The sequence below is a fragment of the Thermobia domestica genome, chromosome 17 (assembly GCF_964235325.1).
Source record: "Thermobia domestica chromosome 17, izTheDome1.hap1.1, whole genome shotgun sequence".
Taxonomy (NCBI): domain Eukaryota; kingdom Metazoa; phylum Arthropoda; class Insecta; order Zygentoma; family Lepismatidae; genus Thermobia; species Thermobia domestica.
Genome location: NC_137470.1, coordinates 141,858,023 through 141,872,091, shown reverse-complemented (window position 1 = coordinate 141,872,091; position 14,069 = coordinate 141,858,023).

The window sequence follows — 14,069 nt, the reverse complement described above, 5'->3', positions numbered from 1 at the left end:
AATTTTGGAGGAAAAAATAGTAAAATTGAGAGGAAAATGATAAATTTGGGAGCGAGTGATAAATTTGTGGGGAGAGAATGGTAAATTTGGGAGGAACGTGATAAATATGGAGAAGCTGCAGTTGGGGCAGATGGGCACCTCTTCGTAGGGATGCGCACGACTGGAGTAGAGGCGAGATTTAAGCCTGTCTCGACTCGTTTCGAGAAAATGTTGTCTGGACTCGAAAATATGTCTCTGTCTCGACTCTTGTCTTACTCGACAGTTTCTCTCGAGTAAAGACAAAATATACGAGTTAAAATATACGCACACATCAGGCAGAACATTATGACTACCTACCTTGTACTTTGCTCAGCATTAAAGTCTGATGTTAGTTCCGCCACAGTTCGCTGCCTGTTCTGTTTTACCAGTCTGCCCAGCCTACGACGTCCGGCATCTGTAATGAGGTGGGAGGCGCCCAACCCCTCTACGTTTGGACGTCGTTTCCCCTTGATTTTGCCACTTGTTGAAGACAGTCGCCACAACACTCCTCGAACACCCGACCAGTCCTACATTTTCCGGCAACACCTCGTGCCGAATCTCCGGGCCATTACAATGTTCTTGCTGATCGGTGTATAATAAATAAATTTAAAATGTAGAAAATTTTCAACATTCTGATTAACTTGCAGGAAATTTCACAAGTTCTGACAAGAAGCAACTGACTTGGACATGAAAACAAATAGTTGATGAAGCATATTTTTTTTTTCTTTTAGGTCTGCGGCTTTGACGTCAGCAAACATTTCATACCTTGTGAATTTTTGATGTTTGGTGCTCACCACTCATGCTTCCATTTTTTCCTAACTTTTCCAGTTTATGATAATTAACAATACATTGCGCAGTTCGAATACATGTTCAGTTTCCAAGTCAAGCTGCTTCAGATACTAGTATATCGTTGTATTTTTTTTTATGAAGAATTAATTGCGTATCAGAAATACACCCCAACAAAAAATTCTGTGGGCTCATCTGCTTAGTATCCAAGGTTTTAATTACAACCTGAATTGTTAAAATGCGAACGTAAGTTGCATTAGATATCTAAGCAATTCCTGTGGATAATTCAAGCACATGCTGATTAAGAAGGTCTTTCTAGCAAACACTTCTGTTCATAAACCTTACGCATTCGAGTAGGAGAGAAAAAAAGAAAGAAAGAAAGAAGTAAAATTGATAATTTTGCAACCGGGACTCGCTCGGGCTCATGCTCTCTATCCTCAATGGAGCTCGCATTCGCTAATCTCAATGAGGATCACAATAGTCAAAATTCGCACTAGTTCCAGCTTGAGTTCGATATTCACTCTGAAATTCTCTTTAGCTCGCTCGATCTTGCGCTCTTTAACCTCACTGGATTAGAGCTTACTAATGGCTTGGGCTCGATCCTCAATGAGACTTGCGCTCGCTAGTTATCTAGAAATAGTATGCACTTTCTTCAAAATAATATTAAAAATTATAGAAAAATTTTTGAGTCATTCGAGTCGAGTCGAGATTTTTACGAGTAATCTCAACTCGACTCGTGTCTGGACTCGAAAATTCGAGTCCAGAAATACGTTTGTCTCGACTCGTCTTGAATTTTATAAAGTGTGTCTCAACTCGAATCTCGACTCGAATTCGAGTCGAGTCGAGTCGAGATTCGAGACATGTCTCGACTCGTGTGCATCCCTACCTCTTCGTCAAAGGGTTGTAAGAAATCTGGATACTTCTGAAACCATATGCAATATATTTTGAAAATAAGTGACATTTTAATCCCACAAGCTTGTCAGCGTTTTGTTTCTATCTGGTGTTGTTAGGACGAATATTACAGATGTTTGCTCGTTACATATCAGAAAAGTACGAAAATTACTACAATAAAACCTCTTTTCACTTTGAATGTTATATATGTACCTTTTTCTTGTTCATTCAAATTCAGTGTGTTTTTGCTGTTTGTTGCTAAATTACTCACCTCTCATTTGTATTTTATATGTTGACTGTTTTTGTGTTCTAATGAAGTTCATTAAATGAGACAATCTACGGTAGATATATGGATTTTTTTTAAAGTAAAGGATCAGTAAGTGATCTACATTTTAACATTCCCCGTCACTGCGAAATTAAAATACCGCTAATTTTACAGTAATTATGTGGTATCTTCAAATAGACAAAAGATAATCGAAAAATGGAACAAGACCTCCCTAGACAATGTTATTTTACGTGAGATACCGTTATCACGACTCACTTATCTGCTTTCGATTTCCATCCATTTAGAAAATCGGCATTTATTTTCGCGTTTCTATATAACTGCAAACGAAAAGCTACTAGGTGACTCGTTATAACGGTACCTCCTGCAAAATAACATTGTCTAAGGAGGTCTTGTTCCACTTTTCGATTATATTTTATCTATTTGAAGATACCACCTAATTACTGTAAAATTGGTAGTATTTTAATTTCTCAGTGATAGGGACTCTTAAGGATTAAGTTCAAATTTAAAACGATTAGGAAAATATTGTCAGGATTTTTTTCTATTTTGTTAATACCAAGTATTATTTACTATGGTAAAAGTAACTTATTCTACTTCGCAAGATGAAAATGACATCTCAAATAATATTTAACAGTAACTAGATGCTTCCCCAAGCTTTTGAGTCGTCTGCAAGTTGCCTGTCGGTTAGTGGCATCGTTTGTTATCAGGTAGGAAGCAGTGCAGATAGTGACAATTATTATCCTGACTGGAACTACTGGGAATTAGCTTGGCTGACAGACTGAGATATCTAAGTTTATATAAAAGGATTAAGAATATATAAATATTTTTCTTACATGTTTATTCTATCTGTTACTCCTAAATGTTTTTAATGTTTGTATATAAACGTCACATACTATATTGGGATACGGACAAAATCTCGTGGCCGAAACATCGCCGCCCGAAATCTCGCCGGCCAAAACCTCGCATGGCCAAAACCTCGTCGTCCAAAATCTTGCGTGGCCAAAACCTCGCCGCCCAAAGCCTCGCGGGACAAAATCTCGCCGGGCCAAAACCTCGCGTGGCCAAAACCTCGCCGGGCTAAAACCTCGCCGGGCCAAAACCTCGCCACCCTAAACATCGCGTGACCAAAACCTCGCCGACAAAACCTCGTGGGCCAAAATCTCGCCTGCAGCTTAATAAAAATTCAGTGTAGTATAACAATATCTGCTGCTTTTCTTATAAGTAAAAAGAAAAAAAAAGGAAGGAAGAGCTCGGTGTGGAGAGTAGGGGCGCCGAATTCCACTTCGTCCCGGGCGCCGAAATCTCTAGCTACGGCTCTGTATATATATATATATATATATATATATATCCCACTTCCCCTCCCTTTTGTTGTGCCGACAAAGTGAAATTATAAAAGACATCCTGGGCTCGAACCTCATCTATATTGAAAATTTGATTGAGATCGGTAGGATGGCTTAAGAGGTATAATGTAACAAACATAGTCATTTAATTTTTATATATATAGATTTCCAAAGCATGCATTAGAATTTTTCTTGTCATTATTTTAATGTAATTATGTGTTATTACTAAATATAAACATATAGTAATATATACAACATTCTACATTGAAGAAATCGTCGTGAAGAGGTTTTATCCTGACGACATTTCTTCCCAGGCGACACTACGTCTCGCTTAATTTAGACCAGGCGAGATTCTGTGTCGCGAGATCATTACAACGAGATTTTGGTCAGGCGAGATTTTGGGTATGGCGATATTTTGGGGCGCGAGTTTTGGAAGACGAGGTTTTGGCAAGGCGAGGTTTTGGCCCGGCGAGATTTTGGCCCGCGAGGATTTGGGTGGCGAGGTTTTGGCCCGGCGAGATTTTAGGTGGCGAGGTTTTGGCCAGGCGGGATTTGGCCAGGCGAGATTTTGTCCCGCGAGGTTTTGGGCAGCGAGGTTTTGGTCAGGCGAGGTTTTGGCCCGGCGAGATTTTGGGCCGCGAGGTTTTGGGAGGCGAGGTTTTGGTCCGCGAGGTTTTGTACCCAAACCACTATATTTCTACTTTATAATATGCATTATGCATTAATGATAACAACTTTTAATTTTTATGAAGTACTAGCAGAATAGTCGTTCTTCGCAGGGGAGAATACGTTTCGTTTTTAGACACAAAGAACAATGACAGTTGAATTTGAATTTAAACGGCATCGGAAGTCTATCTGTTCATCTCAGCGACCAGAAAATTTTAAATTCGACACTAATATTATCCCCTGTCACCCTCCCCAAATTGCACAGTCAAAGTGAAACAATAGAAACAATCCCAGTCTCTAATCGTATTTATGTTAAAAATTTGGTCGAGATCGGTAGGGTAGTTCAAGAGTTACAAAATCCGAAACATAACGACTTTCCATTTTATATATTAGATTAATGTAAAGACAATATGGTAATTATACGAATATTAAAAAAAAAACATGACTGGTATTATCTTACTTCAAAGAAACGGTAAAAGCAGAAAATGATAATAACAAAACACTTGAAAACAGAAATTGACTCATTACTACTATCTATAAGGAAAATTAAAGTCTGTGACAAGCTACAGTAAAATAATCATAACCGTATCCTAATCCTAACTATATATAAAACTACATGAACCGACATAAAATAACGGGTACTTCTGGTTGACGTGGAAAGTTGAAATTTAGCATGATTGCAGCTTTTCGGGATTAACCCACAGGAAAATTGCCAAAAGTATATATTTTGAACTTTTAGCGGGTTTACAGGGGGGGATGAAGAAATTCCCAATGTTATTTAAATGAGCCTTTTTTGACCTATAATATCATGTTGTAGGTACTTAGAATTGGAATAAAAGATTTGAAAATTGGTATGCTTGTACGTTTTCGTTATTGTTACCTAAGTAAATCAGTAAAAAAAAATCCAAGTTTAGAGTAGTTTTGTGGGGAACTGAAAAATGTTTCCTATGATATTTATATAGGAAGTCTTCTACACCCCAAAATGTTTAGCCACTTCCGGCAAGATTAAAATGACGAAATTTGGCATGACTGTAACCTTTCGGGACTGACCCACAGGAAATTGCCAAAAGTGAATATTTTAATTTTTAAAGGGTCTAAAGGGGGATCAAGAAATCCCAATTTTATTTAAATAAACGTTTTCTTGGATTACAAAATCTTATCTTTCACGTAGTTGAAATAGGAAAGTAAACTTAAAATAGGGTAGAATTGTGGGCTTAAGAGGTGGAGGCCGTAGGCCGAATAAAGGTGATGGTGTGGGGTGGAAGCCACCGGCTGGGCAAACTCAAGAAATATGAAGAGCAATGGCACGAAGTTCATCGTTGATGTAAGGACTGATACGTAAGAGATGCGAGGCCGTAGGCCGAACAAACGCTGGGGATTGAGGGCGGAGCCTTTAACTAGCCGAAAGGCTAGTATAATATATAAAATTGAAGGTGACTATGTTTGTGATTTAGTAGCTCTTGAACAATCCGACCGACCTCGATCAAATTTTCAACATTAGGGATGCGCACGAGACAAGATTTGAGACTGTCTCGACTCGAAAAAGTGCTGTAAAAGTGATGTCTCGACTCGAAAAATATATATTTTTCTATTGGAAGAGCTGTGTCTCGACTCGAATTTTGTCAGGAAAATTCTGTCTCGACTCGACTCGAACGCATCCCTATTCAACATAGATGAGGCTCGGATCTGTTATGGCTTTTACCATTTCACTTTGACAGTGCAACTTAGATTCGGGGGAGAGGGGATACTAAAAACCATCAAAAATTATCAATATGATTGTCGAATCCAAAGTTTTAAAAGTCAAGAGTTACACTTCCGATGTTGTTAAATCCAAATTCAACCCCACAACTTGAGTAGGGGGATTGAGAATAAATACAAAGATAATCAAAAATGACGGATATTAGTGCTAATCCATAGTACTGGGTTTGCTGAGATGAACGATGCCACTTCGGATGACGTTTAAATTCAAATTCATCCCCACAACTTGCAGGAAGAATATCTTGCATTTTGATGATCTCGGATTCATCCCCGCAACTTGCGAAGCATGCATTTTTAATTTTCTCCCCTTCTGCTGATAGCGGCATTCTTCACCAGTGCTACTGTTTGTGATAAGACAGTGAGTCACAACTAGAGGAAATAAAGGAGCTTGAGAGCCTTAACTGGACTAGCCATTCATCCTACTTTATTTTACTTCACAACAATGAATTTCCATGATTGTAAACAAAACATCTCCTAGAGTATGACGTTATTTTTTAATATTTTGACCCCCTTCTGCTCAAAAACAGAAAACGCTCTTTGTTGTGTATTATGGTATGCTAAAGGAGTAACTATTCTCAAAATTTCAGATTGTTTTTCTTATCCAGGTCTATTGGAGATATTAGGGAGTGAAATATGCCAAATTGGCATAATTCCCCAACTTTACGATATTTTTTCAGGCCTTTGGGAGCAGATACAGGTCTGCAATTTTTTAAAGTATAAACGTTTGACCCCAGACTACATGCACATACAAATTCAGACCTCTACGTTACTTGCTTCCTCTTCCCAAACATGTCTTCAATGTCCAAAAATGTTGCTACTATGGGCCCTGATTTAACCCCTTTTAAGTGGTTTTAGGCAAAAATGTTAAGAGGACAAAGTTTTAGCTCTGCACAAGTTGGACACGCCCAACAACTTTCAATTTGCTAGGACCAATACATGTTGAGATATTCGAAACAACATAAACGCCTGAAATCGAGAAAACGCAAAATGGCAGCAGAAGTTGCGTCGCTACGAGATGTTTTAAAAATAATTAATTGTGGTTTTGAAGTACCCTGAAATAGTACAAACATTCATAAAAAAAATATATTTTTGTAGATGGTGGAGCGGCACATGATTGATCACTTAGAATGGATTGATTCTAGTAAAATTGTGGGTTACCATGTTCTTGCCTCACACCCTTCACATGTTAATTGGCTTCCAGAGGAAGAAGAGTGAGGACGCGTTAAGAGTCTTCATCCCGGTGAAATTAAAATACCGCTAATTTTACAGTAATTATGTGATATCTTCAAATAGATAAAAGATAATCGAAATGTGGAACAAGAGCGCCCTAGACAATATTATTTTACATGAGAAACCGTTATCACGACTCACTTATCTGCTTTCGATTTCGAGCCATTTTGAAAATCGGCATTTATTTTCGCGTTTCTAAACAGCTGAAAACGGAAAGCCACTAGGTGACTTGTGATAACGGTACATCAAGCAAAATAATATTGTCTAGGGCGCCCTTGTTTCATATTTCAATTATCTTTTATCTATTTGAAGATATCACATAATTACTGTAAAATTAGCGGTATTTTAATTTCGCCGGGATGAAGACACTTAAGAGTGTTTGTTGTCTGCCAACATTAAGTTTTGTTCTAAGCTGCAAAAATCTGCCAAAGAAGTTTACGAAATATTAAAATCAGTGTATGGCTATGAAGCGGTGGTATTGAAGACTGTTTACAAGTGGTATAAGCGATTCAAAAGCGGCAAGGAGTCGGTTGAAAACGGGCAACGATCGAGACGTTTTTCGACGTCAAAAACAAACGAAAACGTGCAAAAAGTGGCACAAATAATTTGTTCAAACAGGCGTTAGACTATTCAAGAACTTTCCGAAGAACTAAACATCTCGTATGGGTCCGTGAAAAGCATTTTAACCGCCGATAAAATGGCCAAATGGCTTCCTTCTTCACCACGAAAACGCGCCGTGTCACACTTTGCTTTCGATCCATGAGTTTGTAGCCGAAAAAAATTTCCCTGTCTGTCAATATTCGCTCTGCTCTCCAAATATAGTACCATGCGACATCTGGCTCTTCCCCGAAAATAAAACCATGCTTAAAGAAAAACATTTTGACATTATTCCTGACATCGAGAGGCCACGACACAGCAGCTGGACGCCTTTCCAAAAATGCTTCCAGTCATGGATTCAACGTTGGGATAAGTGCATTGCTAGCCAAGGATAGTACTTTGAAGGAGTTAAATCAAATTCTACGTTAGCTTATTCCTTTATGTCTAATAAATTTATTCACTGTATTTTTTTCAGCACACCTCGTAGGTCCGAAGACTCCCATTTCATTCTGTTAAAATATATAATGTGATCACAGAAAAATCATGTTTTTTTTTTGGCCCCCAAAAAATGATCAAAATTGGAGCACCTAACTCGAAATTATGCGTGGTGGTATACACAACATACCGAATTGAGAATATGCAACTCTTTTGAAGTTGGTTGAAAACAATATCCGTGTTCTCTAGTGAAATTCTGATAGTTTCTTTTCGTGAATCTGACTGTATTTTAAATAATTTCGCTGGATAGACTGGTAGTGAGTACTTTTGTGAATGATATACAAGGAGTAAAATGAAGCAAGCTCTTTCGTAATTTCTTCAATTTTTTGCTTCAATTTGAAGCATAAAGAAATAGTTTTAAAAATACAAAGTACTTATAATTCGTTTCAAAACAACTACAATAATTAATTATATCTGTAACACCATCTTATTTTTAGTATAATATTAAAATCGTTATTTGTACTTATTTGGAAGATTTAGGATTATTTTTATAGTTATTTACGAAAATCTAGGAGACTCATACTTGTATGTTGAAAGTTTGGATTATCACGAAAATACATATAAATTAAATATATCCACAAACCAAGAAAACTAACAGTGAAATACAAGTAACAATCATTAAAGTTCATAATTGACTTTCTGAGAACATGCTGGCCCTAGTTGATATATCACATGACTACATTTCCATTTGAAAAAAATATAACAGATTTCAAAATGGCGGATTTCAAGATGGCGGCAGAGGTTCCTAATCTACTCTGTCCATTCTTCTTTTACCAATATGTGAAACTACCACAGTTTGCATTGTCTATTTTTCATTATTTTTACGATTCGACAGTTTATTTCATGTATTTCAATAACATAGCATAGTCCTCCCACCAACTTTGACTCCCTCCCTTTCTTATGGTGCTCAGCTGCTATAACTTTGCCCATATACATATTTTCATATCCTCTATCAGGCACACTAAGTCTCATCCTGCAACTTGATTCATCCATTTGGACCCTTTACTTGTTAGAATGAGAGACTGAATTTAGCTCATTCTCTCTTCTGATAATACATTAATACAGGACTATTGTGAATGGTCTTCCTGATTAGAAAGTTTAACTACTCACCGAAATCTTTAAGTTTTACGTCCCACAATTATGCCGGTTAGGCTAAAGGAGACGGTGATAATGAGAAATGAATGAAATGGTGGAACGAAGAAAGTGTGAGGAGATGGGAGAACCCCAGGAAAACCCACGAGCACGGTGTTTGTCCACCAAAAAGTCCACACGGCGCGAACTGAGATCGAACCAGAGGTCCCAAGCACGGGAGGTGAACGGGAGGAGGAGGTGAACCACTGAGCCACCACACCCCCTTTAACTACTTACATTTGTTCACAATGACCTGCAAGTTATTCTAACTTTAAGAAAAACTCGAAAAGTTTTTTAAGCATATAATTGTTATGTTTCCCGTAAAAAGGTGTTCAATATGAGTGCCTTTTGTAATTCGCTACACATAAATTCTTGCCACACTCTGTTAAACATTTCATAGTCAGTAGATGCAACTTCTTCTTGAATGCGAGGGGCCGCGGTGGTTCAGTGGTAGAGCGTTTACCTCTAACACTTGGGGTCCCTGGTTCGATCCCAGTTCGCGTCAAATGAACTTTGTGGTGAACAAACATCGTGTGAGTGGGTTTATTCGGGGTTCTCCCGTTTCTTCACTCCACAATTTCATTCATTTCTCATCATCACCGTCAGAGTTGGCGTGGATCAATAAAACTTGACCCACCGTGACCCACTGACCCACCACCCACCGTGACCCACGACGCACTGACCCAACACCCACCATGACCCACAACCCACCATGACCCACCACCCACCGTGACCCACTCTGACCCACCACCCACCATGACCCACGGTGACCCACCACCCACGGTGACCCACTCTGACCCACCACCCACGGTGACCCACTCTGACCCACCACCCACCATGAACCACTCTCATCCACTTTGACCTACTCTGACTCACCAAAATCCATCGTCATCAACTCTGAACACGATCCACGGCCTCTTCTAAACTGACTAAAGAGTTTACACTTGTAATAAAACAAGACTGTGAAATTGTCACTAATTGGAGTTTGAATTTCTAGTCAATCGCTCAACCACCACTCTGTTACAATAACAGTGGATCTGACCTAAGGTATAAAATGGTAGTGTTTGTCAGTGAGGAAATTGAAACAGTTCGAGATGGGGGGAAATTAGTGTGTGCGTAAAATATATGTAGGCCTACTAAGAGAGTATTATTTCAAGTGTTAATTTCTGAACGCATTCCACAAGAAACTTCTATTCGCAGGAAAATAACCCTGTACAATATGGAAAAGGTTATGGTTTTTCAGTTCACAGTATTTTTCTCACAAAAGACTTGAAAAATCAGTTGTTCATACGGTATAAAGGTGCTCGGTTACCCTCTGTGAGAGCATCTCCATAAAGTATGCTCATAATTGTAATTTGTGTAATCACTAAAACACCATGTTAAATTTGTTACAAATATGCATAATTGCAATTATTATGAATATTTGTTCAAAGCAGTTTACCTAAAGCAAAGAAGAGAGTTACTAAAAATTAGGTACAAAGTTGAATAACACAAATAAGCCATTAGTAATAGTAATACATTTTCCGTAACACGTAATTTTCCAACTTAAAACAAATCTGAAATCGGATTTATTTCCTGTTGGTAACTTTTTGGCGGTAAATCATCCGCAGTGGAATGATGTCCATCCTTCATCCAAGAAATAACTAGCTCGTCTACTTTGAGCTTGTCTAGCGGTGGGCCATTAACATTGATGAGCAACAAGCTAGACAATGTTTGAGCACTTAGTGTATTTCTAATATTAGTCATCTGTAAATTCATAAGGGAAATTCCCGTTCGCACTCTGTCGTGGAAATTGATAATATTTCTATCCGATTTCTGCAACTTCTCATCGACAATGTACATGTTAGACTTAACTCTGATAACGATTTTTCTTGGTTAGGTTTGAAATACTCAGCAAGAAGTATAATCTCTCTATCACCATTCAACATCTTTTCCATATCGACCTTGTCAGTTGGTAATGTCGACCCATGTAGAACAGAAACTTCATCTACCACGCCTTTGATAGGGAGTCTTGTGAATAAATTATCAATTAAAGCCTGATAAACTGATGATTTCTTATTTGTTTATAAATTTAATTTTTGTAATTACACATGAAGGTTTGATACCATTACCAAGTTCCCTCCCTCGTCTAGAAAGCGAAAGGGAACGAGGTTCCTGGAAAGTGTTCAGAGTTGAATGATAATTTCCCTCCTTCTTCAACTTCAATTACCACTCTGCTGTTTGCCATGTGCCAAATTACGATGAATTTCAATTAAATTATCATAGTATAATTATTTCCTTGTTGAATTATCAATACTTTTCAGTGGAAAAAAAAAGATGAAATTTCAAAGTTCCAAATCAAAGTAAGTAGACCAACGTAAAGGGAGAAAAAGTGTAAAATTTTCCATACAATTATGCGTACAATCCAAACTTCAAATTTCCGTGTAATTAAGCTTACAGTACAAATTTTATGCCTATTTTTCTCACAACTTTATGGGTTGATTGCCCTGTGCTGTAAGCGCTCCAAATAATAAACATAAGCTTGAGCAATTATTATAGCAGAAAACAATGGATATATGAAGCCAAGCACTGTATTTTTTGTTTCTATTTTTTTTCTTAAATAACATCGATCGTTTTCGATCATTTTTACAAACCAACTCACTACCAATTTTCCATATATAGAAAGTCCCCCCCCCACACATAAAGGAGAATTTTAAAAAATGCTAATACACACACTGTTTATTTTCAATAAAGAGTTAATACACTGAATTTCATCTCCGTAAGTTTAACGGCTTGCGAGATACTCATTTTTTTTTTCGCAAAAATTCGGATCCTCACTACCTCCTTAGGATAATATGCATTATAATAAAAGCAATATAGCATCCCAATTTGGATTAAGGCCTAACTATATACCAAAAATAATTTCATTTGATTTTGTAATTTGACCGTGATGATCAGACGCACAGAGTTACATTCAGTTTTTTTATATAATAATTTATATATTACAGTGATTCAAAAATGTATTTTTTCCAGTAGTTTGCTCTAAAAACTCACAGGCCTCGGAAGCCAAGTTGTAGTGTAAGTCCTATTGCTATTATTACAATAAAAAATATCAATATCCAAAAGTGCCTGAAGTTCTTTTTTCACTTGGTTAGATATACTCACCTCAGGTAAGTAGACAGAAACAAGTGGAAAAGAAAGGGAAATGAAGGTCTTGAAAGTAAAACGGAGACAAATTTATCAGTCTTCAGGAGATACTGTCTACAATGCAGTGAGCAGAGAGGGTCGGCAGATCATACTGGGTCGGTGGGTCGCAGTGGGTCACGGTGGGTGGTGGGTCACGGAGGGTGGTGGGTCACGGAGGGTGGTGGGTCACAGTGGGTCACATGCTGTTGACCCACGACCCACTGACCCACCCAGAAAACTTGACCCACTTGACCCACTGACCCACCGACCCACTCCATCTCTGATCACCGTCTCCTTTAGCCTGCCCGCCATAACCATGGGGCGTAAAACTTAAAGGTTTCATTTCATTTCTTGAATGCGTACTAGAAATTCAGGTTGATTGTTAGGTAGGGATGGCTAATACACTTTTGTCCAACATAACCTCACAAATGTAAGTTCCACGGGGTGATATTTGACGGAGCGGCAAGAAAAAAAGGACCTTATCCTCACGACTAGGTCGACCTATTCATTAATTTGGTAACCTTCTGTTGAGTTCCCTTTTGACAACTGGGTGCCAATGTGGGAGTACTTCATCCTACTGGAAAATAAAAATTCATTTGTCCGCGTCCAGCTGCAGGAAAAGCCATGTATGCAGAATGTGAAGGTAGGAATTTCTGTTTAAAGTGTATTCCTATAAATAAATAAATAAAGGATCAGACACTTTTCTTTATTGGTGATTGCACAAAACGCGTTGTGGTAATCATATTCTTCATAGGCATGGAAATCTTTCAAATCCTAGATCCTCACATTTTTTAAATTTTATTTTCCAGGAAAGGTAACCTCATCACTAAATTCTAAACACAACAAACTCAATGAAACCACCTTTTTCCGTAAAATTTTGCATCACAACACAGGACTCAAGTCTCTTACCCATGTCAAAAGGTCTAAGCAAGAATATCAACCGTTATGGATGAAATTTCAAAGTTTTCTCAGAATCTTGTACACTGTTGTCTGCTTTAAGTTCATCTTTTTGCCTCTATGAACCATTGATTTTTGTGCACTTGTGGCGAAAGTCGTACATACACAATCAATTGTTCCTCCATGAACTCCTGGCCAGCCTGTTTATTTCCTCTTACAGAGACACCCACTTTCTCAGGAGGAATAGTGGATCAGTATTAGAGTGCTTACCTCTGGTGTGTGTGAGGTCTCTTGTTCGATCCTCAGCCAGGTAAGTTTGCCGTATAGAACATCGTGTCAATGAATTTTCTCGGGGATACTCCCGTTTCCTCCCATATTTTCATTCCACCAATTATTCCATCATTATTCACTTGTCGTAATTATTCTTTTCTCTTAGCTTAACAGGTATAATTGTAGGACCTTAAACTGAAAAATTTCATTGCATTTTTCATTTACACCCAGCTTCTCTAAATTGTCTATGTCACTTCTGAACCGAGTGCCCGTTTCGTGGATCTAACAGAAACTTCATTTTCAAACTTGATTGAACACTAACTACAGAATATTTTACATGAAATTTGAGAACACAAAATGCTCTCAGGTCTTTGTTTCCGGCAATCTTAAATTATTGTCCTCCAAGCGGCAGACTGCGCAACTAAACATAGTTTTGGCAGTCACTAAAACTTTTCTCAATTTTGTTTCTTTAATTCAACATAAGTTGCATGCCATTGTGAATAAATAAACGTGAGTAATTAAACTTTGGAATCAGGAAAAAA